The sequence below is a fragment of the Palaemon carinicauda genome, chromosome 21 (assembly GCF_036898095.1).
Source record: "Palaemon carinicauda isolate YSFRI2023 chromosome 21, ASM3689809v2, whole genome shotgun sequence".
Lineage (NCBI taxonomy): Eukaryota > Metazoa > Arthropoda > Malacostraca > Decapoda > Palaemonidae > Palaemon > Palaemon carinicauda.
Genome location: NC_090745.1, coordinates 42,784,441 through 42,810,204, shown reverse-complemented (window position 1 = coordinate 42,810,204; position 25,764 = coordinate 42,784,441).

Genomic DNA, 25,764 nt, shown 5'->3' with positions numbered 1-25,764 from the left:
TTACCGCGAGTGCCCCTTTTTCATATTTTTTCATTTTTTTGCCAGGTCATTTTTCCGTAAGATATTGCCAAATAGTATCGTAAAACTTTTGCTTTTTTAGTGTTGGAAAGTGTGTCTAGATGATCTGGCTACCCATGCGTGACTTTGTTTTTGTCAGATACGACGTAGTTATTGGTATATTGGGTATTTAACTGCGGTTGCCAATTTCTGTTTTTTTTCAATATTTGTAAAAATTTACTACGTAGTAAGGAATTGCCGTATATTATTGATTTTTTTTTCATGTTTATGTGTTAGAAAGTGTGCCTTGATGGTTGGGCTAACACGTGCATGTCTTTTTTTTTATCTGAGATGCCGTATATTAGAATGTTGGGCCTTTTACCGCGAGTGCCCCTTTTTCATTTTTTTTTCATTTTTTTGCCAAGTCATTTTTCCGTAAGATATTGCCAAATAGTGTCGTAAAACTTTTGCTTTTTTAGTGTTGGAAAGTGTGTCTAGATGATCTGGCTACCCATGCGTGACTTTGTTTTTGTCAGATACGACGTAGTTATTGGTATATTGGGTATTTAACTGCGGTTGCCAATTTCTGTTTTTTTTTCAATATTTGTAAAAATTTACTACGTAGTAAGGAATTGCCGTATATTATTGATTTTTTTTTTCATGTTTATGTGTTAGAAAGTATGCCTTGATGGTTGGGCTAACACGTGCATGTCTTTTTTTTTATCTGAGATGCCGTATATTAGAATGTTGGGCATTTTTCCGCGAGTGCCCCTTTTTATTTGTTTTGCAATTTTTTGCTTAGTCTTGTTACCGTAAGGAATTGGCAAGTAGTGTCGCAAAACTTATATTTTTATAGTGTTGGAAAGTGTTTCTAGATGATCTGGCTATCCATGCCTATTTTTTTTTAGCCAGATATAGCGTATATATAGGTATGTGTTCGATTTTCCTGTGATTGCCATTTTTTCGTTTTTTCCCATTTCTTTCAAAATTACTACGTACTAAGGAACTATCACAGAGTAATGATTCATTTAGATGTTTATTTGTCGGAAAATGTGCCTTGATGGCTTGCCTAGCACGTGGCTGAAATTTTTTTTTTCTGAAATGCGTATAATAAAATGTTGGCCATTTTTCCTCGAGTGCCCCTTTTTATTGGTTTTTCATTTTTTTACTTAGTCATGTTACCGTAAGGAATTGGCAAGAAGTGTCGCAAAACTTATATTTTTATAGTGTTGGAAAGTGTTTTTAGATGATCTGGCTACCCATGCCTATCTTTATTTTTAGCCAGATATGGCGTATATATAGGTATGTGTTCGATTTTCCTGTGATTGCCATTTTTTCGTTTTTTCCCATTTCTTTCAAAATTACTACGTACTAAGGAACTATCACAGAGTAATGATTCATTTATATGTTTATTTGTCGGAAAATGTGCCTTGATGGTTTGCCTAGCACGTGGCTGAAATTTTTTTTTCGGAAATGCCGTATATTAGAATGGCCATTTTTCCGCGAGTGCCCCTTTTTATTTGTTTTCCACTTTTTTGCTTAGTCATGTTACCGTAAGGAATTGGCAAGTAGTGTCGCAAAACTTATAATTTTATAGTGTTGGAAAGTGTTTCTAGATGATCTGGCTACCCATGCCTATCTTTTTTTTAGCCAGATATGGCGTACATATAGGAATGTGTTCGATTTTCCTGTGATTGCCATTTTTTCGTTTTTTCCCATTTCTTTCAAAATTACTATGTACTAAGGAACTATCACAGAGTAATGATTCATTTAGATGTTTATTTGTCGGAAAATGTGCCTTGATGGTTTGCCTAGCACGTGGCTGAATTTTTTTTTTCTGAAATGCCGTATATTAGAATGTTAGCCATTTTTCCACGAGTGCCCCTTTTTATTTGTTTTGCATTTTTTTGCTTAGTCTTGTTACCGTAAGGAATTGGCAAGTAGTGTCGCAAAACTTATATTTTTATAGTGTTGGAAAGTGTTTCTAGATGATCTGGCTACCCAAGCCTATCTTTTTCTTAGCCAGATATGGCGTATATATAGGTATGTGTTCGATATTCCTGTGATTGCCATTTTTTCGTTTTTTCCCATTTCTTTCAAAATTACTACGTACTAAGGAACTATCACAGAGTAATGATTCATTTAGATATTTATTTGTCGGAAAATGTGCCTTGATGGTTTGCCTAGTACGTGGCTGAAATTTTTTTTTTCTGAAATGCCGTATATTAGAATGTTGGCCATTTTTCCGCGAGTGCCCCTTTTTATTTGTTTTGCATTTTTTTTGCTTAGTCATGTTACCGTAAGGAATTGGCAAGTAGTGTCGCAAAACTTGTATTTTTATAGTGTTGGAAAGTGTTTCTAGATGATCTGGCTACCCTTGCCTATCTTTATTTTTAGCCAGATATGGCGTATATATAGGTATGTGTTCGATTTTCCTGCGATTGCCACTTTTTCGTTTTTTTCCCATTTCTTTCAAAATTACTACGTACTAAGGAACTATCACAGAGTAATGATTCCTCTAGATGTTTATTTGTCGGAAAATTTTGTTTACATCTTTTTTGATTGAATATCATCAAATTTTTTTAGCTAAAATATTATATTGTTTTACATTTTTTTTTTCGATTTTATTTCCCTTCAAAAAAAAGTTTTTGGGTCAGAATTTTAATTTTATAGTCGTAAAATAATCGACAATTATCCAGCAACCCACCATACAATTTTTATGCATATCCAAGAATATTTAGATTAGTAAATAACACCTTGAAATTGACATACCCTTCCTACATTTCAAGTGGCAGATTAGGGAGTCTGAGTCAGTGTGGTTGGCGGCCAATTTGTGGACATATCCGAAGCGTAAGTTGCCCTATCTATATATATTCTTGTTCCCTATAGAATTTGTGATATTTTGGTATATTTTTACCTGCATAAATATCATATTATATATTAAATACATGTATTTTTTTACGAAATTTCTAAGTACTCAAAAAATTACCTTTAGATATGGCCCCTGATATAAATGTAATTTACAAAATAATGAAGATTTTTTTACATATTTCTATTTTAGGATAACATATGTTTATTCCCTAAAAAAATTAGCCACTTCCTATTTCATTTGGGTACCCCAAAAAATTCATGAAATTTGGACCAATTTTTTTGGCCAAAAAAAGTTACCATTTTTTTCTCATTTCAGATCTTCACCTCCTTGGGTCTGACTTCATCCAAAATACATCAAGATGTGTCCTAAACATTCAAGAATCAATTCCTAAAAGGATTTGTGTATATATGTATAAACTTTTTTTTATGAATTTTTATGTAAGGTCTTCTTTTTTCTACTTAATTTTTTTAAAATATTTATAATATATAGTTTTTCTGCAGATGAGTAGTATTTATCTTTACAGTTGTTTTAAGCATTCATTGAAGTTTTTTTTTTTGGCAAAAGAAAAAAGGAGGTTACTGCAAAAACTGATTTTTCAAGAATTTTTTTGGGCGTCGGGGTCGCGCGCGTCCGAGTATACCCTTAAAGGGGTGTCCGAGGAGCGTACCTATCCAGGGTTAAAGCAATTAATAAGCCCAGACCATTTTGGATGATGGGTGAGGTATTAGAATTAATATTAGGATTTGACAATTACACTAGGTCAGTGAAACTAAAGCAAGGTAATGGGGCTATAGAATATCATTCTATTTGTAATATTTTTCCTATGGAGCTGTCAGTGACACATGCTATAAGAGAAAGGCAAACCAGAGACAATTCAATGGAAATCGGGGTAAAAACACAGTATGAATAAACCTGAATCTATTCACGTTGAACACGGCAAAAGGTCTGCAGGACCTAAGAGAAAGGCTACCTAAAGGTTTGAAAGAATTCTAAGGGAAAATTTAAATAAATTGTAAATACTGCTTTTGAGGATATTATTTACTATAATTGCTAATAATTAGGGTTTTGATTTGACTAAAATGCCACTCACCCGAAACTTTTTCAGTGTGAGGATATACTTTATTAAATTCTTTATTCTTAATAACTTTAAAAGGGGATCAAAGGCATTGCAAGTAATTACTTTTGAAGTAATAAATAAATAAAACTAATAAATACGTAAATAAAAAGAATAAAAAATATAAGATTAGGAGATAGCCTGTAGTAAACCGAGCTAAGTCAAAATTAGTGTAAAATATTTAAATAAAATGCTACACTTAAAATAAAGAGAAGTCTGAATAAAATGCTACACTTAAAATAAAGTGAAGACTAAAGTTTAAATGCTACACCTTTTGTAACGTGAGGATGGTACTAAAGTAACTTTTAAGTCATACGTTTAATTTAGCGTTGTTGGTACGATTTAACAAAATAGCTAGATTTAAGGTGGCCCTAATAAATAATGTATGGTTAATGATGATATACATTGTAATTCTATAATCGCAATCCTTTGTGGGGAGTTTGCTAGAAATTGGAAAGGATTGATATTTGCGTCCGACTGTTTGGAATAGCTGTTTGGTCGTTAGCTTGATTAGAAGCATTATCTATTTTTCTTTAATTGAAAATAAATAACTTAACGCTACTTAGTATAGTAACTATCAACGTTAATGATAAACAAGTAAAACTAATAATAGAATTAAACTTATAAATCAAATTACTTCAACTAGTAATTGTCTAATAGGCTGTAAGATTGCACATGCACAATATGTACCTTTCAAAGGTAAGAAGTAAATTACCTGGGAGGTTACCACAGCCACGGCGGACAGTTACAGTTACTCAGTTGTCAAGCTGGCATCTACATTAGTTATAAGAAATTAACTTTGAACAAAACTGAACGTTCCAACTCCAAGACAACAACAGAATACGTCAACTTCAACTTCATACTTTGTGATAAGTGCTTTACATTATTATGTATCTTAGGGCATGTCTAGGGAAATAGGTAATGTACGGCAATGTCACAAAGCCTGCTTAATAGTGGATCTACTCTATAAAGTAAGTTGTTTTGGTTGTTAAATAATTGTTTTGTTTATCAAATATAAGTAAGGTTGAAATTAAAATAAATTCCAACGGTGCAAGCGTCATTAGTAAATGCCTCGGTTATTAAGGAAATTGAGGGGTACAATTAGGAAGTAAAAAGACAGTGTACGTGTGTGACAATTCATGGGATAGGTCAGGGATGTTGAAGGTGAAACTAAGGAGTATGGAAGTTGAACATAATTTTATTTTAAGGATGAAGAGTGAAAGGCCTAGTTTTTTTTTTATTGGGATCAAATTTTCGAGGTTGCACAATGTGTCAGTTGATATCGTTGAGAGTTTCCTTTGAAAAATGGCTGTAAGTTCATAGTAATTGATGATAAAAGCATATTTATGCTGAATTTTGTTGGCATGATTGGTATTACGAAGAGGGAAGATGATTTGTTGACCAAAGAAGAGGTGGAAGAGATGCAAGATGAATATTTGGAAATTAATAGGTTACATGAATGTATTTTGAACGGCAGTAGGGTAGATGAATAGCCGTCTGATTTGGAAGTTTATAAGAAACTTGTTAAAAGATTCATTGTTTGTAAGAATATTGTGCATGTTTTACATAGGGGAAGGGATGAGGATATTTATGTCACTGCATTTCCGATGCATGCAGCTGTAAGAATGTGTTTGTTAGTGCATGACAGGTATGGGCATATTGTGAAAAATAAATTGTGGGAGTGCATAGGAGAGAGATTGTTTATACCTGGGTTGAGTCAAATTTGTAGGGAGGTAGCGACTACTTGTGACGATTGTCAGAAGGAGAAATAATAGAGCGTGCATGCAAGTCTGCCTGTTTTGAGGTTACGTATGAAGGAACAATTTGAGATGTTTATGATTGATTGTGTTTCGTCTCCTGTGACTTTGAGGGGACACGTGGAAATGATTATTTTGGTAGATCACATGAGTAAGTTTAAGTATGCAGTGCTTATCAAGAAAAAGAGTAGCGAGACTAAAGCAAGAATGGCAAGTCAAGTGAGGTTGCCGTTGTTCGTGTGTAAGATTGAAAAATCTCAAGTAATAAAGGACCTGAGTTTTTTTATGGGAGTTTGAGCATATCTTAAGAGAATGGGGTATGATTGAGTATGTGTATTCGACTCCGTATATGTCAAGTACGAATGGTATAACTGAAAGGACTATAAGAACATGTGATAATGATTAGGATTTATATGTTTGGCGTACGTTGTCGGCGTATAATGCGATGGTGCACAAGAGTAGAGGTATGTCTCTGTGTAAGTTTGTGTTGAATTTTGAAAAGATAGTAAGACTGAGGGTGAGTGTGTCCGAGAATGATAAAGATGTTTGGAGGGAAGAGAATGAGAGGTTTGTAAACTATAAAGGTATTTGTTTACAAGAGCTCGCTCTCCAGTTACTCCAAAATATGCAGTCCTGCAGCTCTCCTCTTTTTTTACAGTATTTAGGAGGTTCTTTAAATGCTGGGAAAGCAAAAAATAGCAAGATATGTTTTTTGTTTGCTTTCCGGGCATTTGAGGAACCTCCTAATTACTGTACAGGAACAAGAGAGCTGCAGGAATGCATAATTTTGGAGTAAATGGAAAGTGTGCTCTTGTAAACAAATACCCTATAAAGTGTTAATATAAGTAATTGAAAAGGATAGAATAAATGTTAATAAGATTGATGATAAGTTTGAAGGTCCATATGAGGTGCTAAATATTGGTTCTAGTGGGTTGAGTTATGTTTTGCGTAAAGTTTGTGTGGATGGTAGTGTGAAAAAAGTTAGGGCGCAACACAACCAGTTGCGTAAATGGAAGGAAGTACCAGGATATATTCAGGAGAATGGGATGAATAAATGGCTTAAAATGAACAAGTATGAACCCAGCATGTGTAACATACTAGGTTTACAAGATAAGCAATTGGCATTAGTTGAGTATGAGAGGAAAAAGAATAGGCATGACAAGGGTGTAAATGTACTGGTGAGTATGGAAGATAAATGTGGTAATACAGATGAATCATGGATGAGTGTGAATGATACCTATTGTGCGTGTGGTTTTTCATTAGATGGTGTAAAAGAAAGTATGACGAATGCGAGAATGAGTGATAGGCGAATGACAAGTAGTATAAAATGGATTTTCAAGCGAAGCGAAAAATTTATTTTTGAGTGAGATGGCCATGTCGTTCTGATGGAAGGTTCCTTTAGGCAGCTTTATAAGGGATATTTGGCTACAGTGATGCTCCCAGAGAATTGACCATAGGTCTCCAGAATTCTAACTCCTGGCGCGAGTATCCTTAAAATTTCTTTTAAGGATATCGCATAATATCAGGGGACGTATATTTTGATACGACACATGGCAATCTTCACCATGAATAGCGTTTTCGCTTCGAGGGGGAAGAGTGGCGAAACTGAAGGGGAGCCGTTATCAAGGTTACCCTTCCTCCCGTACTATTACAAGGCTTCAAGATGGCACCCATTCCTTGTAGCATTGAGCATGGTGCTACAGATTTAGTAGTTTCGGGAGGGATCTTTACCTAAGTCTTTTCTTAGAAAAGGAGGGTTGGTCCATCAGGACGACATGGCCCTCTCACCCAAAAATAGATTTTTCGCTTCTCTTCAAAATCTGTTTTTGGGACTCAAGCCATGTTGTCCTGATGGAAGTTTACCAGAGAATTACTTGAAAGTACTGTATCTGTGGATTTGTATAAGTGCCTTAACCTTGGGACAATTTTATATGGTCATCTAGACCATTGAGAAATATGATGTTACCGTTATACGTCATTACCACTAATCATGGAACAATGTTACAGCTTCCTGCCTCCTGCAGGGAAGTGTCTTGTTAGACAGTAAAAAAGGCTCAAGGTTTGTATACATATAGGAACAAATATAAGTATCAACTAGATCTATTTGTTTCCATGTATTGGAACAATTAGAATAAGTTTTACTTAGGAAAATAAGTAAAAGAACTCTGGCTACATTTTATTTTGCTACTTGAGGGGTGAAATAAGACGCAGTTACACTCTTTTTATTCATTCATTTAGGCTAAATGAGTAAATGGGATAACAAGCGTAAAGAACATAAAGGAGAATCATACATTCAACATGTACAGTCAAAGTTTTTCTACCTGAAAAGGAAGAAATTAATTGTCACCCATAAAATTGAAAAATGTTATCAATATTATTTTTCTGTAAATGTTGGATATCAACACTGTGTACAATGTACACATGGCACAAGTGTCATTCGTATAATTCTGCACCTGAAATTGAACATTCCTTGGGTCACCAGGGTAAAACTCTCATAAAAGGGTATTGCACTAAGTGTCAACACCTTTTCACCCGAATTGAAAGTCACTGTTCATCGCAGCACTAGACAACAGGTTTTACTACACTACCTGCTGCCACCACATAACGTTTAAGTTCATGCACTTGCTTCGCATAATGTTTGTAAAACACTCTGGATGACTTCCTTCCAGTGTATGAGCGAAGACGCTCAAAGTCCATATACTGAAAAAAGTTCAGTGAGGAAGCAATTTTTCTTGGATCATGACCTGCGGGTGTACTGTCAGGATCCGCTCTGCGAATGAAGTAGGTGAGTTTCGCCCACAGTTGCTTCAGGGATAAGTTTGATCCCGAGGTTTATCCTTTGAAGAGCTGTCCTCCCCATAAGTCTGAAGTTCTTTGAAGATAGACCTTTAGACATTCTACTGGACATAGAGAGACATCTTCCTTCAAAGGGCCGATTCTCCGGGGACCCCATCTCTTGGTGGGTAGCTCGTTCTTGGCGAGAAAGGTAAAATCAGGAAAGAGATTCAGTTGTCCCACTTCTGTAAACTGAATATGGCCCTCGTCTCTTAATAGGGCTACTATTTCACTAACTCTAGCTCCTGAGGCTATAGCAAACAGGAAAATAACTTTTTCGGTTAGATCCTTAAGAGAACAATCTTCATTGTTCAAGGTTGAGTGTAGAACCTTGTCCAGGGACCATGAAATGGCCTTCGGAGGGGCTGCAGGTCTAAGTCTAGCGCATGCTTTCGGGATCTTGCTAAAGATTTCATTCACCAGGTCCACCTGGAAGGCGTATAGAAGAGGTCTAGTCAAGGCTGACTTGCACATAATTATCGTGTTGGCAGCCAGACCTTGTTCATGAAGGTGGATGAAGAAGGACAGACAGAAGTCCATTGAGATTTTTTTTTTGGCCTTTTCGCTTTGACAAAAGCAACTCACTTTCTCCAAGACGATTCATATTGTCTTCTGGTTGACTTCGACTTGCATTCTTCTAAGAAGTCTATACTGCCTTTTGAGATCCCAAATCTTTTCTTTACCGCTAGGGCGAGAAAATCATGAGATGAAGGTTTTGGGTTCTCTGTGATGAAGCAAAGACAGTCGACTTCTAAGCCTGTTAAGATACATCCGGGTTCAGTAGGGGGATCAGCCTCACTTCAGTTCCATTACCAGAGGGAACCAATTGCTCTTGAGCCACTTGGGGGCCACTAGAGCTGCCGTTCCCTTGAAGGGTCTCAACTTGTTGAGGACCTTCAACAGGAAATTGGTTGGAAGGAACAGGTAGATCTGGGTCAATTCGTTCCAATCGAGGGACATGGCGTCCATTGCCTCCACTAGAGGGTCCTCGTATGGGGTTACGTATCGAGGTTGTTTCTTGTTCTCGCTCGTCGAGAAGAGGTATATCTGCAGTTCCGGGACTTATTCCAAGATGAAGGAGAATGAGTCTGTGTCTAGGGACCATTCTGACTCTATCGGCTTATGCCTGGATAGAGTGTCCGCTGTCACATTGCGGAACCCTTGTAGGTGAACTGCTGATAAGTGCCATCTCTTCTTTTCCGCTAAACGAAAGATGGCTAACATCACATGGTTGATGTGGGGCAATCTTGAGCCTTGTCAATTCAGACATCTTATTAACACTTAGCTGTCCAAGACCAGCCTGATGTAGGCTGATCTGGGATAGTTTCTTCAGCGTTAAAAGGACTGCCATGGCCTCCAAAATATTGATGTGAAAGGTCTTGAACAGGGATGATCAAGTCCTTTGGGTTTTCATTTGATAAGAGTGACCTCCCCATCCTTCCGTCGAAGCACCCGCGTGGATGGTCACCGATGGGGGAGGTGGTTGCAAGGGCACGGTCCTCATTAGGCTCTTGACCTTTGACCACGACTTGAGAAGTGATCTTAGTAAAGTCGGTATCGGTGTTTGAAGTTCTCTTCGAGCATTTGATGCGTATCTTCTATAGACTCCTGACGCATCTTTCAGCTGTGCTCTAAGCACTGGGTCTGTTACTGCTGCAAACTGAAAAGAGCCCAGTACTCTTTCCTGTTGGCGTCTTGAGATCCTCTCAAATTTCAGTAGTCTCTTGACAGACCCCGCAATCTCTCTCCTCTTCCTGGGAGGAATGGAGAGGCTATGTGACTACAAGTTCCAGTGGATTCCCAGCCATTGAAACTCTTGAGCTGGAGAGAGTAGAGACTTTTTGAAGTTGATCTTGAATCCCAGATGTTCCAGGAACTTGATCACTTTCTTGGATGCTTGGAGACAAGCAGTCTTGGCTGCTGCCCACACCAGCCAGTTGTCCAGGTACGCTGCTACCTGAACACCTTCTAGGCGTAGATGTTGAACGACTGCGTCTGTAAGTTTTGTGAAGATCCTTGAGGCTATGTTTAGTCCAAAGGGCATGCCCCTGAAGACATACTTTTTCTTCTGTAACTTGAATCCTAGGTAGGAGGAGAGGGGGTGGCTGACTGGGAGGTGCCAGTAAGCATATGCCAGGTCTATTGAGACTATGTACACCCCTTTGGGTAAGAGTGTCATTATGTGTTGAAGGGATAACACCCTGAACTTGCTGTTCTCGATGAACTTGTTGAGTGGCGACAAGTCCAGAATAACTCTGAGTTTGCCTGATTCCTTCTTGGGAACACAAAAAAGCCTTCAGTGGAAATTAATGGACTTAGCTTTCCTTATAACCTTTTTGCTCAAGAGTTCTAAGGCATATTCTTCCAATAAGGGGGTGAAGTGTTGGAAGAATTGAGGAAATTATGGTGAAAACTTGTTCCATTTCCATCTTAGTCCATTATTGATTAGGCTGTGGGCCCAAGGATCGAAAGTTCAATGATCCTGGAAGTGTTGGAGTCTCCCTCCTACCTGAAGCATCTCATTGCTTAGGTTGTCCGGAGGGTTTGCCACCCTGACCGAGTCCTCCCCTTCCTCGGGAGGGATGTCTTTAGAATCCCTGTCGGGAGCCTCTTCTTTTCGGACGAAAGGTAGTGGTTTGCCTCTCAAACCCTAGGTTGAACGCTGGTGACGGGGCAACCAGCTGTTGAGGTTCCACTTGGAATGTGGTTTGTGGTTGAGCAACCACTTTGGGCAAAGCAGTTATGGTGACTGTAGGATGATGCTGGGCAGGCCGAGGTGGTAGTCTTGTCGTCTTCGACTTCCGTTTACGGTGGGGACCCACATGGGGGGAAGACTTCTTCTTTGAAGAGATGCCCCACTTCTGGAGAAGATTCCCATTCTTCGTGGCGGCTTTCTCGACCACCTCTTTGACCACTTCACTTGGGAAGAGGTCTTTACCCCAGATGTTGAAAGAAATCAGCTTTCTGGGTTCGTGTTTTACTAGTGCTGCAGCAAACACAAACTCTCTACAGGCTCTCTTAGCCTTGATGAAGACGTACAGGTCCTTCACTAAGGTAGCCATATGCATTATGGCCAGGACCGTAAGCATGTCTCGGGTGCTTTTATGGCCTGCACACATCTCAATGCAGTTCTGTAGAGACAAGGAGACGGCAAGCCTCTCCTTCTTCTCTTGCTCCCTGCGCAAGAGGAAGTCTGACAGCTTAGGGAGATTCTCGCTGAACTGCCTTCCGGCGATATCTGCATCTAGATTCCCTAATGAGAAGGTTAGGTGGACTTCCTTCCATTCCTTCTCGTCCATGGGTAGGGCTTACGACAGAGGCCTACACTCCTCTAGTGCAGGGCTTGGTTTGCCTGACTCCACTGCCCTGGCAACAGCCTGGAATGCCTTTGACGTAAAGGGGAAGGCTCTTGAATCAGGAGCAAGAAAGGTAGGATATATCTTGCTCAATGAGGATACTTTCGAGTTCGTATAACCCGTGTTTTTCAGGCTGCTTGCCAAAAGACCCTGTACCTTATCATGGTCGAAAACCATGACCTCCTTTGGTTCCGTCTCCTCCTTTGATGCTGGTTCATGCTTCAGTCGAGTGAAGCAGTCCAAGTAAGCATTGAAGCTCGGCCAGAACTTGATATAGTCTAGGGGGATGGTTCCCATCTTCTCTGAGATGTAGAGTTTGCCGTTGGTAATTGGCACATACTCCGCGTACCTCCAGGGATTAGTCTCTGAGCAGGATGGAAGGTCTTGAACTCTGGGTCGCTTGAATGACCCTCGGGTGGCGGTGAGCCGTGCTTTACGGAGATCTTTCTCGAGCTTCGCTTCCCTTGCTTCGTCTTGTTTATGAATATTCTCCATAAGCTTAGTGATATGAGCCAAAACTGCTTGGCTCATGGCGTCCAATGAAGGGTTAGGAGCTGAAGACGCAGATGGTGTCAGCTTTAGTGCCGGCACAGGTGGAAGGGACTCCCCCACTTCCGACAACTCGAGCTCTTCTTCTCCTTCGGGAGGTAGCGTAGACTCCTCCTCGGGATCATCCCGTAGGAGATCCTTCTCAGTGTCCGTAGACACTTCAGACATCCTTTCCTCCTGGTGGATGTCTTTGACTTACATTGCCTCACTGACGTCCGTGTCAATTGTAATCTGGACACAGGGAGGTCCGGGTTGTGTTTGGGGCACGACCGCTTCATTACTGGGCTTAGAAAACAGCAAGCTATGCACCCTGTCATTGGGTAGGTACGGTCCTGGATAGTTCTTTTGGAACCCTCGTACCCACTTGCGCAGCTTTTCTCGTGCTGCATCCCTCGACTCCGTTGACTTGGGGTCGTTGAAGCCTTCGATCACCATGGCCGAGCAGACGTTGCAGTTCTGGGTGTCCCAGTACCGCAAGGTATCAGTGATAATGGCGCAGGCGGCATGAGTCCTGCACATAGTGTGACCACAAAAGTTCCTACTCTTGTGGTTGCAGTAGATCACCTTGCACTTCATTTTGGGCTGCTCCTGTAAAGAAGGGATATATAAATGAGTATGTGGTTGTTTATTACACTTGATAAACAGGTTATATGCAATATATGGTACCTTAACCATTATAGCTTAAGATGGCAAGCTAGAAAGGAAATAGGAAAGACATACACCTGTGTCTCCTATCCAGCCAATTGCTCTGAACTCCCCAAATATTAATGTTAGGTTTTCCTTATTAAGGGAAACTCTATAGAGAAGGGTTCTACCCTCTAGGGACAGAATTAGTGTATACTAAAACTAGCCCTTCCATAAAAGGTATTAATATTGTGGGGGTAAGTTATAAACTGATAACTTTATTAGTGTATTGAAGGAATACTTCACTTCAATATAAAATTAGTCTCAACAATAAACTGTGAAAGGACACGCATGGTATGTTGGAAATATGAACTACTGTATAATATACACTATAGTTTTCTGTCCGCAGTATATCTATACTGCAAATATACTAGCTACTATATAATCATATACTGTGGTTCAGCCCACGTGCTGCCGGATAGTCTAGCACCTGACGGCACCGGTCCAGCCGGCAGCATACCTGGCGGCACTAGCCAACAGATAGAGAGAAAGCATGGAGTGAAGGGCAGCCTTATTAATGTAGCTTTGTACAATATATAAGGGTGTAGGTAAATTAATCAATCCTACTGCCTTCCTCCAGAATGAGGGTTCAAATGGAAGAGGAGAAAGAATCATTCAAGCTTCCACCCAGCCACAAGATCTGATGCCGGTCGCTGCTGGTTCCAGGTATGTGGATGGCAGACCAAGGGAGGACTGAAGAACACTCAAAGGCAAAGGGGGTCTCCCACCGGCAGCTGTCACAGCCAACACAACCTTTCCCGGAGCCTTGCATCCGTAGGGGAAAGTCGGATCAACTATCAAGCCGCCCATGTTGGTGCCCAGCTAGCGCTACAATGTGCCCGGCAAGCGGGGAAAGTATAGAATGACGGCCACAGAGTTGCGATGGCTAGGCTATCGCTAAAGGGCAGAGAGGGGCAGGGAAAGGGTCTTGTATGTTGAGTTAGGAGAAGGCAGCAGGGTTGCCGCCATTACCAAACAAGGGTGAAACTCTGTTTCACTATCGGCGCCATCCTAGGCGGCAGAAGAATATCTATTCTTCAGCCTAGGGTCTGCCGAAACAATACTTATCTTCTAGACCACAGGGGAGAAGGTAACGGCATTATACTACCACTTCAGGTGTGGTCTAGGGAAGTTAGGCCTCCTATGCCATCAACTCTAAGCCGGCAGGGGAGTGACTACTCACCCGGCAGCTAAGTCGTCCGTATAAAGACTGAATACTCTGAGTTACTGTCAGAAACCCAAGCCGGAATATTCGCCGACAATGGTGGGAGGCAGAAAACACTAGCCTAGTCAAGCCAGAGTATACTACTCGATGGCAAGACCAAAATAGGGTTGCTGCTTATGGTGGCACTCAGAGGGAAGGATAGATCACCTTTAAATCTCTGCAGGAGACGAGTATCGAGTTATATAAATAATTCTAGGAGATATTCTATCTCCTGTTGAATTGATAAAACGATACACGAGGGTATACGGGGATAATGTATGAAAGTATACTAAAGCGCTTAGGCTAGGTAGCCTAGCACAGGGCGAAATCTCGGCTACCTAAATCGCCGAGGCTCTAGCGTGTATGATCGACACATGTAGAAAGAGGAAATTTATATGCATAATCATATCTTCACTTGTATAATTTTGCCTAAATACCCATAATTCATTAAAATTAAATACCGGGAATGTCGTTCTGCTGACTAAATAAAGCATGCATGACAAATGACAGTGCCCAACATGGCGCCTCCGATGACCGGCCATGCTCCATAAAACACATTAAATTATACTAATTTCATTTCAAGCAGAAGCTAAAAAAATCTAAACTGCAAAGATTAGATACTCAACTTTCCAGAGGCAGAAAATGCTGGAGAATGCATGATAAATCCTATCAAAAAACGATCTAGAACGCTAGATAAACAGGGAAAACCACCATGCGAAACCGCTACCAAAAAAGGAATGAGCGCCATCTTGGAGCCTTGTAATAGTACGGGAGGAAGGGTAACCTTGATAACGGCTCCCCTTCAGTTTCGCCACTCTTCTCCCTCGATGCGGAAACGCTATTTGGGGTGAAGATTACCATATGTCATATCAAGATATACGTCCCCTGATATTATGCGATATCCTTAAGAGAAATTTCAAGGATACTGGCGCCAGGAGTTAGAATTCTGGAGACCTATGGTCAATTCTCTGGGAGTATCACTGTAGCCAAATATCCCTTAGAAAGCTGCCTAAAAGAACCTTCCATCAGGACGACATGGCTTGAGCCCGAAACTGATTCTTTTATCAGAGTAGAAAAGGTTTTGTTGAAATGGATGAACTGTTGACAGATATAAGTGAGGTTTTAGGGCCAGGTGAGAGTGAGGTAAATGGGATAGTGCATGACATATTAGATGATAGGAATATAGAGGGGAATTTAATAGAACAATGAATGATACCGATATGGAAAAAAGTAAATGAGAGAGTATATGAAGACCCTGTTACTCATAGAAGAGGTCCTATTCCCAACTAAGATTGGGTAATGAAAAAAAATCAGGTAAGTATTGTGCAAAGGGTTTGACATAGTAAAGAGGAAGGAATGTGGAGGATTTATTTTTGTTTTATCTTTATTTTTTGTTGTTTGCCAAATCGAGAGAGAGAGAGAGAGAGAGAGAGAGAGAGAGAGAGAGAGAGAGAGAGAGAGAGAGAGAGAGAGAGAGAGTTATCATAATGATTATTTGTTGTGAGACTGTTGTTATAAATGAGGTTGTTTGTTTATATTTTTAGATAGGTTAGGACAGTGGTGATTGTCTTGAGTGAATGCTTTATTTGCTTGATTGTGGCAGGAGACAGTTGTGTTTTGACATCTGAATATATATTTTCATTATTTTTTATTATCATTGGTGTTTTTTCTACAGTAAGTAAAAGTATCTTTTATCATTTTGCCAGTAGTGATTCTAAATGATAGAAAGTTTATTGTTTATCTTTGATTACAGTGTGATCAAAGAGTGTTTGTAAGCGTATTTTCTATTCTATTTGCAGGCCATAATTCCTCCTTTGGTGGCCTGATTTATTCAAAAGGGGATTTGCAACTGACCAGGCTTATGATAAAGGACTTGATTATACTGCTCTTAGAATATTGGTCTATGTTGATGACCCATGCTGGATAAAGGAAATTCTGACTAGATTGTTCTTGAATAGATGAGATAACGAGAATAGTCATGGTTTGTAACCATACCACATGGTGGTGTTGACTGCCTGGTCTATGGAGTTGCTAAATTTATCATCAGGCCACGGAACTGTGGTAGAACTGCTAACCAATTTGAGTGTTCGGACTTGGGTAACCAAATGTGATTGTACTTGAGCAACCATTCTCATTATGATCTATTGATATATTTGGAATTTGGTGGTGAGGGTATTTACAATGACTGTTTTAAAGACGTTTGTTTAGTGTGGGTAACAAGTTTTCAGTTGTTGTACATCTCCTATAATATATAGAAGCCTATTTTTTTACTTTTTTTTTTAGGTCATGATATAATTTATATTGATGTTGATTTAGTTTTTCAATGGCTTACTTTTAAAGATTTTAGTTTAACGATTTTTTTTTAGTAAAGATTATTGTAATACATATTTGATTGGTAATTTGTTTTGGTTTGTAAGAAATATACTTTTAAGGTTTTTTTGTCTTTATCTCCTTTCTGTGCGAGAGTCAAGCTGTAAGATTACGATAGTACAAAATTTGTTTCAAGACACTATTGTCAGTATGTAAGATTCAAGGGTGTTGGGGTTGCTTTTGTGTGTATCCCGCCACAATGATGTCATGGTCGTGGCTACGTCCATGGCCTTCCAAATTAACTACTCTGTGACGCAGGTATTACAAGCAGGTGTGTGGAAGCAACAAACTACATTCACCATCCACTACCTGTAAGATGGGACTCACAGCAACCTTGATACGTTCTCTATCGATCCTGTGATGGCTGCACAAAAGCTGGTTTAGTACCTTAAGCTTCTTATTGGAGAAGTAGCAGAAGGTTGAGGTCATTGGTTACCCGGGTTTTAGTATGTGTGAATGAAAAGAAATGTCTGGCTCTTTTCGTTTCTCCATCCTCTCCTCTTTTGGGGAAATCGGCATCCTAGAACCTCTGCACAAGCTGCCCTCAGACCTCTTTATGTAAACCATCGCTCCCTTGTGTAACGTAGTATGGTTCCAATACTGTTGCGTCCCCATACCCTGGCAAGTTGGTATTGGGAATGTCTAGGTCTCTTCCGTTCTTTCGTACAAGACTCGGAATATCGTTTACCTGGACAGTCACACTGCTTGTTTATCACCACACACAACTTTGGAAGACCGTTGACAATGATCAGCAGGTTTAACAAGATGTTAGGGTCCCATTGTTGCACAGAACTCTGCACAATAGAGAGTACCCCTGGTAAGATCTAAAAGCCATATTGGTAGGGACGTCCACCCTCCTAATGGGTGAGTCACCCCTGTAAATAGCGTTGGTTTTTATTCTAGTTACTGAAGAAATTACAAATTTGAAGGTAATTTGTATTTTTCCTAATGATACAAACCTTAGCTATTTTTACATACTTGCATGCCAACCCTGTTACCCTTGAAGTCCTACCTCCAAGCAGTTAGCGCAGTCACGGGTGTGTGAATGGGAGGGGTAGAAGGCTAATCCCACCCTCCCTGAAGTTTAATGGCTCGTCTTTTCAGCTTCGCCGAAAGTATTACCCCTATGAATCAGTAAGGTTTGTATCTTTAGGAAAACTACAAACTACCTCCGAATTTGTCATATTTTATCAACCCATGCAGTTCATTTTGATCTAATTGGGGGTTACAGAAGCAAAATTTTCTTGATGGGCTCTTAAGATTTGTATCACTTTAAGGATGTCCAAAATAAAGTGGATCTTCAACGCTTCAACTGTTGCACCTTGGCAAAATGGGGTCAGTGGAAGTCTTATAAAATTTGTCAAAAGAAGTTTGACCATAGCTATTGGTGATAACATTTTTGCTTTCAGTAAATTATAAATCACCATTTATGAAATTGTAAATCTACTAAATGTAAGATCCATGGGTATAAAACCCAGCTGCAATCTCAAACAAGGAGGGTATCTTTGCTTAAATGATATTTTGCTTGGACGTACACAAAATGGAGCCCTGACAGGAGTATTTGAACACTTCCCCAGTCATGAATCAAATTGGAAATTTCAGTAGGGCATAAGAGAAACATTTTGGAGTAAATGGACATGTGACTTTTTACCTACTATGCTGATAAATCAAAAATGGCATGTAGAAAAGCAAAACTTGTTTGTAGGTGATCTTGTATTGTTGACCCATGCTTGACGGATAATGAGACGTCGAAATAGTGGTTTTCTTCGTTTATTACAAAAGGTTCGTAAGTACACTGTAATGTACACAGTTATCACTCTATTAGGCATGAGAGCCTTGTTTACTTGAGCGCACAAAGGCAACTGAACTCCCTTCGCTACCAAAATACAATCTTGGTTTTTGTGAAAATCTCATGATTAAAGAGTTCATTTACCTAGACGTACAACACATATCTACATACATGAATTAGGACATTATTCCACCAACCCCTACCACCAAGCTCCTCACTCCGGGAGGAGGTGCGCACTTGCCCTCGCTAGTGTATGAGATATGGAGGACAATCAGACCCGGAATAGGCATTGCATGTACTAAAAAAATGCAACAAAAATACATATATAGAAATCACCCAAAAAAATAACACAACTTCCACAAAAAAATTATTAATGAAATATTAAGTGAAAAAGTGTACACAATACAATATAAATAATTCAACTCATTTCTTCTTAAGACCTGCAACTAAATACGGAGTACCCAAAGTGAAAAAAAAAAGATCATAACATTAGTCTTACGAAACCTCATCAATAACATCCCTCTGGTTGTGGGCAATATGGGCTTTTTGGGCGGGATAGGGTTAGGAATAGATATTCCTTTATCGCTCGATTATACTTGTCTGGGTTTACAGCACAATTTCGCAACACAACTCACCACCATCGTTTCGCCATTTATTTAAATCACTACTATACTAGGACTTGCAAATAGGCTATCAACCAGTGGCCACTAGCCATTTTCATGAGAAAATCATTCATCTTCCTACCTTCTCTTATAACATTAAGTATAAGGTATTCACATCTAAACATTCTCTAGCACTGCTTATATACAAGGCTGAACTTTAATCCCGCAGCCACTTGTCATTCGGGAACCGCCCTGGCCCCAGCAACCAGCAATCATATAAATACATGAATAATATAGCATCCGCCTGATGTATCTAACCTGACCTATTTAACCTCTAATTGTTTTTAGGTTCACTCATTGCAACTCATTGTTCACATATAGCCACACTATGCAAAATCACCACAACATTTTACGTATACATTTAGCATCAACATAAGAACAAATAGGTTTACTCATTGCCACTCATTGTTCATATATTGCCACACTTTGCAAAATCAAAATTACCACAACATTTTACGTATACATTTAGCATCAACATAAGAGCAAATTGTTAACATTAATTTTATTCAAAACATGTCAAAAGAAGAAATGAGGTCTGCTCAAACAACAGCAACAGCAAAGGAAAAAAAATTCTACTCATCAACTCGAGGAATGTCACGTATGCAGGGGTAAGGAGGAACTCTTTTGAAAACTAACTCTTCAGGCACCACATGTATGAGTGCCTGATGATGTTCAGGCACTGCGCCATTAATAATGCTTTGTATCACAACTGTGTTAGACTTAACCATTTTTACTCGGTACGGACCCAAATACACTGGCTCTAGTTTGTGTGTCCTAGGCTGTAACTGTTTCAAATACACACGATCGCCCTCAAATACCTTTACCGGTGCCAATTTGAACCAACCATCATACTTTGAGCTGTGTTTTCCATTAGCTCTTTTCAGAAACCTTTCAGTGGTGTTTATTACTCTCCTCAATAGATTTAATGAATATACACGGTATTGCTCATTTGAATAATTTGGCAATTGTTGCGAATTAATAAGGACCGTATATGGTAACACAGGATCCTGTCCATACACTAAAAAGAAAAGCGTGTCCCTGAGCGAAGCATTACATGCAATGTTCAAAGCTAGCTTATCTGTAGGAAGCATGGCGTGCCAATGAAGTGGTTCATCAGCCACTAAGTAACGTAAAATTCGCACTACCTCCCTATTATATGGTTCCACTGAGCCATTTGCTAAAGGCCTATATGCGGTCACTGAAAAGTGTTCAATTTTCATCAAGTCCATGACCGATTTCACCCCCTTATTTATAAACTCAAGTCCATTATCACTTATCAAAATTTTCAGCAAACCAAACCTAGTTATGAAAGAGCACAGCACCTGGGCTAGTGAATTTGCCGATTTATCCAACATTGCGTAAGTATGAGTGTACCAAGTAAATGCATCCATAAATACAAACATACTTATGTTGTGTTAAACCAGTAGGAAATGGTCCTACTACATCCATATCCACTCTATAAGATTTAATGGAAATCACAGGCCAGTTTCTGGCTTCTAGTACAGTGCTTTTATGTTCTTTGAAACAGTAATAAGCATGATAACCTTTTATGTAATTCTCTCTAGATTTTTTCATTCCTAATCAAAAGAAGTATTCACATGGTCTCTTTAATGTTCTATCAATCCCTAAAGGCCCTGCATGCGGACTTTCATGTACAATGTGGATGGCTCAATTAATTAAAGAGGGAGGAAGAACTACCCGTGCACTAAATTCCCCTCCCCTCTTCTCGTAAGCACAATATAAGATATAATTTTCTATAAAAGAAAATTCTCACGAGGCATATTCAGAAATGACGGATAACTCTTCAATTCCACTTTTTCACTGGTCACAATCTTTCCATCCATTCCTCTTTTTTTTCTGTCCCTCTCAGACTTCTTTTATGTCCCAACCTCCAAAGTCAATCAAACCTTCATCATCAGGGCATTCATATCTCTCTCTCTCTCTCTCTCTCTCTCTCTCTCTCTCTCTCTCTCTCTCTCTCTCTCTCTCTCTCTCCTTATCTTCTGACTGCTCACTGGATGAATTCACATCCCATTCTTTATTTTCTCTATTTTGATGGGGTCTTCAATATTTTGGTTACGTTCTTCATTCCTCTTTTATGCACTAGTTATTACTCCTATTACTGCACCTCTAGAGAGAGCATCAGCTACCTTGTTAGCTATACCTTCAATGTGGTGAAAGCCCTTTATATTAAGCTCTAACAATCTCTTAATCCATCTCGCTTGTCGAGAGGTGAAATCATTTTCACAATATAAATCCCGTAAGGGGCGATGATCACTTTGCAACTCAATCGACTGACCTAATAAAAAGAACGGATGCCTCTCTAGAACCCATAGAATAGTCAAAGCACCTCAATCAAATGTACTATAATTTTTTTCTGCTCCTTTTAATGTCCGGGAAGCAAAACAAATGGGTCGCTCTTTGCCTTTATCATCTCGTTGAGAAAATACGCCACCAATACCTACGCTACTCGCATCTGTTGTCACTAATTCATTGCTAGTTAAGGCAGTTTTTGAATGGTTGAAGGCCCTTTCTTCTTCGCCTCCCCAATTTATTACTTTTTGTTTCTTTAAAGCATCTAAAGGTCTCACTATCTCTCCAAAACCTCTTCTAAATTAACGGTAATACCCAGCAAGCCCAAGGAGCCCAGCTAATTCCTTAGAGTTACGTGGCCTGAGGAAATCTGTAATAGCCACTACTTTACTGGGGCTGGGTTGGATACCATTTGGGGTTATTATGTGACCTAAAAATTTGACCCATTTACAGAAAAATTTGCATTCTGACAAATTTATTTTCATACCATTACGTCGCAGTGCTTCTAAAACTTTACGAATATTATTATGTTCTTCGGCCGTTTTCCCTGTAATTATTATATCATCTAAATATACAAGAACATTATGGCCAATTAAGGGAGACCGCCATCATTACTCTAGAGAAATTAATTGGAGCATTTCTAACACCAAAAGGAAGAAAATTAAACTGAAACTATTGATCGTTAGTGTCATGGGTAGATAGAATAATATAGAAAAGGATGTTAAAACATGTAAATGTTCTACTCTTAAGAAGCATAGAGAAGAGGTCCCGCTAGTGTTTACCAGAAACTGTCACCGCTGTTGATTGAGATCAAGACATTAATTAGATGTGCCTAGATCAGCAGACCTGGGGAATAAGGGTCGTCTTTTGTAGCCATTTGAGGAGCCAGTGTTTTGGAAGGACCCATAGCATAAGGGGAGTCTGTTGTCGCCGAAGCATCCATTATCGGTAGGTAAACACATGTCTCGCTTTAATTTTAGCGCCATATGAATCATGTTTGCAGCAGCAGAACGTTCGGGAAGATGTGATCAAAGTAGGCGTGGTTTTAAGGAAAACCAATGAGAATGAAGAAAGAAGAAAAGTTCCTTATGTTGAATTGTCCATAGTTAGCCCCTCCCATAAAGGGTTATATAAACTTCAAAGGAAGAGATTGAGATAGAGAATGAGGCAAAGGAACAAGAGAAAATGAGAAAGAGAACAAGAGAAGGAGAAAGCATAAGGACCAGAATACAGATGTGACCAGCCTTACGAAAACTTGTCCGAGATGTCCGAACCAGTTGACCCCTGTCATCATTACCAACCACAAAGTGCCCAGACCTGAAAAATTTACGTTCCTGAATCATCAAGATCTACTGTGAAGAGTACCATCATTTCTTTAAAGTATTATCTGTCTGCTCTCTTGGCTGTTCCCCTATTTGCTGAAGTGTAGTTTAATCAGATGATTTTCTTTGTTCAATTCTGTTCTTTTTAAGTACTCAATCATGAAACATTGATCTTTGACTAGTTGCAAATAAAATTATGTTTTCTTTTACGATTCGATCCTCCAGGATCGTAACAGTTGGCGACCTTGCCAGGATTTTCGACAACATAACCAATTGCAACAGGGAGAATATAGAAACAAGCAGAATGAGTGATATTACGAGAGATTTGATAGCTTCAGGTAAACTTCTTGATGTAGAATAGATGGTGATACTCTCCATGAGTATGTTTTTAAGAAAGAACAGGAAGTGTGTGAGAGAGAAGAAAGAGCAGGTGAAAGAAAAGAAAATGAATGACAGAGAGAAGAAAATGAAAAACAGCGTAAGCATGAGTTAGAAATTGCTTGTTTAAGACAAACTCTTCATGACAAACAGTCCGGTAGCATTATCAGGAAGTAATTCATCTTTAAATAGTGACACTGATAGTTTAGATAGGAATGCAGTACTGAAACTTATCCCAAAATTTGATAAGAAAGATGTTACAAAATATTTCATGTTCTTTGGAAAGTTAATGAACAGTGCATGTTCCCCAAAAAGACAGTGGACTTTGTATTTACCATCAGTTTTAAGTGGTAAAGCACATTCTGAGTATAGTTGTTTGTCTGAGAATGAAAGTGAAATAAACCGTTTTTAGTGCATACAGATTAGTACCAGAGGCATACCATAAGAAGTTTAGAAGTTTGAAAAGAGATGGTACTAGTACATATGTAAAGTACGGAAAGAAGTTAGAAAGATCGTTTTGTGATTGGTTGACTTCTGCTGAAGTCGTTAATTTTGAAGATCTCAAGAACTTAGTTTTGTTAGAAAGTTTCAAATATAACATATCCCCAGACATCAAATTATATATAGAAGATAGGCGTGAAACATCTTTTGCCGATGGTACGAGATTAGCAGATGAGTAGAGTCTCACATATGGTTTAAGTGGCAGTAAAAAAAAAAAACGATCTTTTGTCAAGTAAGGCAAAACATAGTAAAAGTAGCTCTAACAATAACGATATTAGGAACAGGGATTATTGTTATTATTGATACATATGTGGGAAGGAAGGTCATATTTCTCGGTACTGTAAGAGCAAATGGGCAGTCAGTAATTCAGAGGTCACTTGTTACAATTGTAATAAGAAATGGCATATAGCTAGGAATTGCACTAGGAAACATTATGGTGAATTTTTGTCTGAAGGTTTAGTTTCTTCTCTTAAAGGAGGTGATTCAAGGGAAGTAGTCTTGCTTAGGGATACAGGAGCGGCTGTATCACTCGTTAAGAGAGAGAATGTACCAAGGAATGTAATAATCAGCATGAAAGAAAAAGTTATGCGAGGTGGGTATCCGAACACTTGTTTAGTTTTCCTTTATTGAAGATGAAATTGAAAAGTCATATAGTTACAGGAGATGTAAAACTAGCAGTCGTGGATATTTTGCCAATAGACGGTGTTGACATTATTGTTGGTAATGATTTAACTACCTCTAAGTGTGTGAATCCTATTTTAAGTGAAGTTCAAGTGCCTGAAATGATAGTAACTAGGTCAGGATTAGATACAGATATTGATTACGGTCATAGGTTGTTTGAGGATTCGAACATAGACAATAGAGGCAGTGATGATGATCTTAGCTGAGGAAACCGACTCTATCAATATTGACAATGTGAGCCGAGATTATCATATAGCTGTCGAAAGAAATGATGCACACATAAACAATGTAATAGGCCCAAGTAATAGAAGCTGTAGTGTTTCAGAAACTAGTATATTGAATAAGGATTAACTAGTTAAGATGCTGAGGGGAGGTGAAACAATAACTCAAATCTTTTAATGTGAATTGGATGATGAACCTGAAAATGTTTGTAAGGAAACATTTAGTCTAAAAGACAAACTTTTGTGTCGCTATGTTCGTCCTAAGACAGGTAGCAAAGAGGAGGTCCTAGAGAAATTAGTAACTCCTAGAAAACTTTGTGAATCAATTTTGAAATTAGCACATGATGAACAAGGACATTTAGGAGTAAATAAAACATTCAAGTGTATAAGTAAAACGTACTTTTCGCCTAAAATAAAAAGTGGTGTGAAGAGATATGTTTTAAATTGTCACGAATGTCAAACGGCTGGTAAACCTAATCAAGTAATTCTCAGGGCTCCATTATGTAATATTCCATCGGTAGGAGAACCTTTTGAGAATGTCGTAATTGATATAGTAGGCCCTTTGCCCAGAAGTAAGGGGGGGGGGATATCTATCTATTAACAATCATTGATAGACTAACATGATATCCAGAAGCAATCCCAGTAAGAAATTGCAATGCAATAACCTTAGTTAAACGCTTGCTGAACTATTTCTCTAAATTTCGACTTCCTTGTGTTATACAGAGTGATAATGGTAGCAATTTTGTTTCAAAGTATTTCAGAGATAAAATGAAAAGTTAGGGATTAAACTTGTAACTTCCACCCCGTACCACCCTGAATAACAAGGAATTGTTGAACGTCTTCATCAAACATTGAAAAGTTGTGTAATAATTTCGAACATGATTGGGAAGAAAAGTTACCTTTTGTCTTGTTGGCTTTACGATTAGCACCTAATGAAACCACAGGATTTAGTCCTTTTGAATTGTTGTTCGGTCACACCGCCAAAGGACCCTTAGAAATTTTAAAGTGTAAGTTAATGCTAGAAGAAGGTAGAAAGGATTACATACAGAATATCGAAGATCACAAAGAGGATTTAAGGGAAGCCAGGCAGTTGGTGAAAGAAAATGAGAGCAACCATCAAGTGGAAACTACAAGGAAGTATGATCTTAGGGCTAAAGAC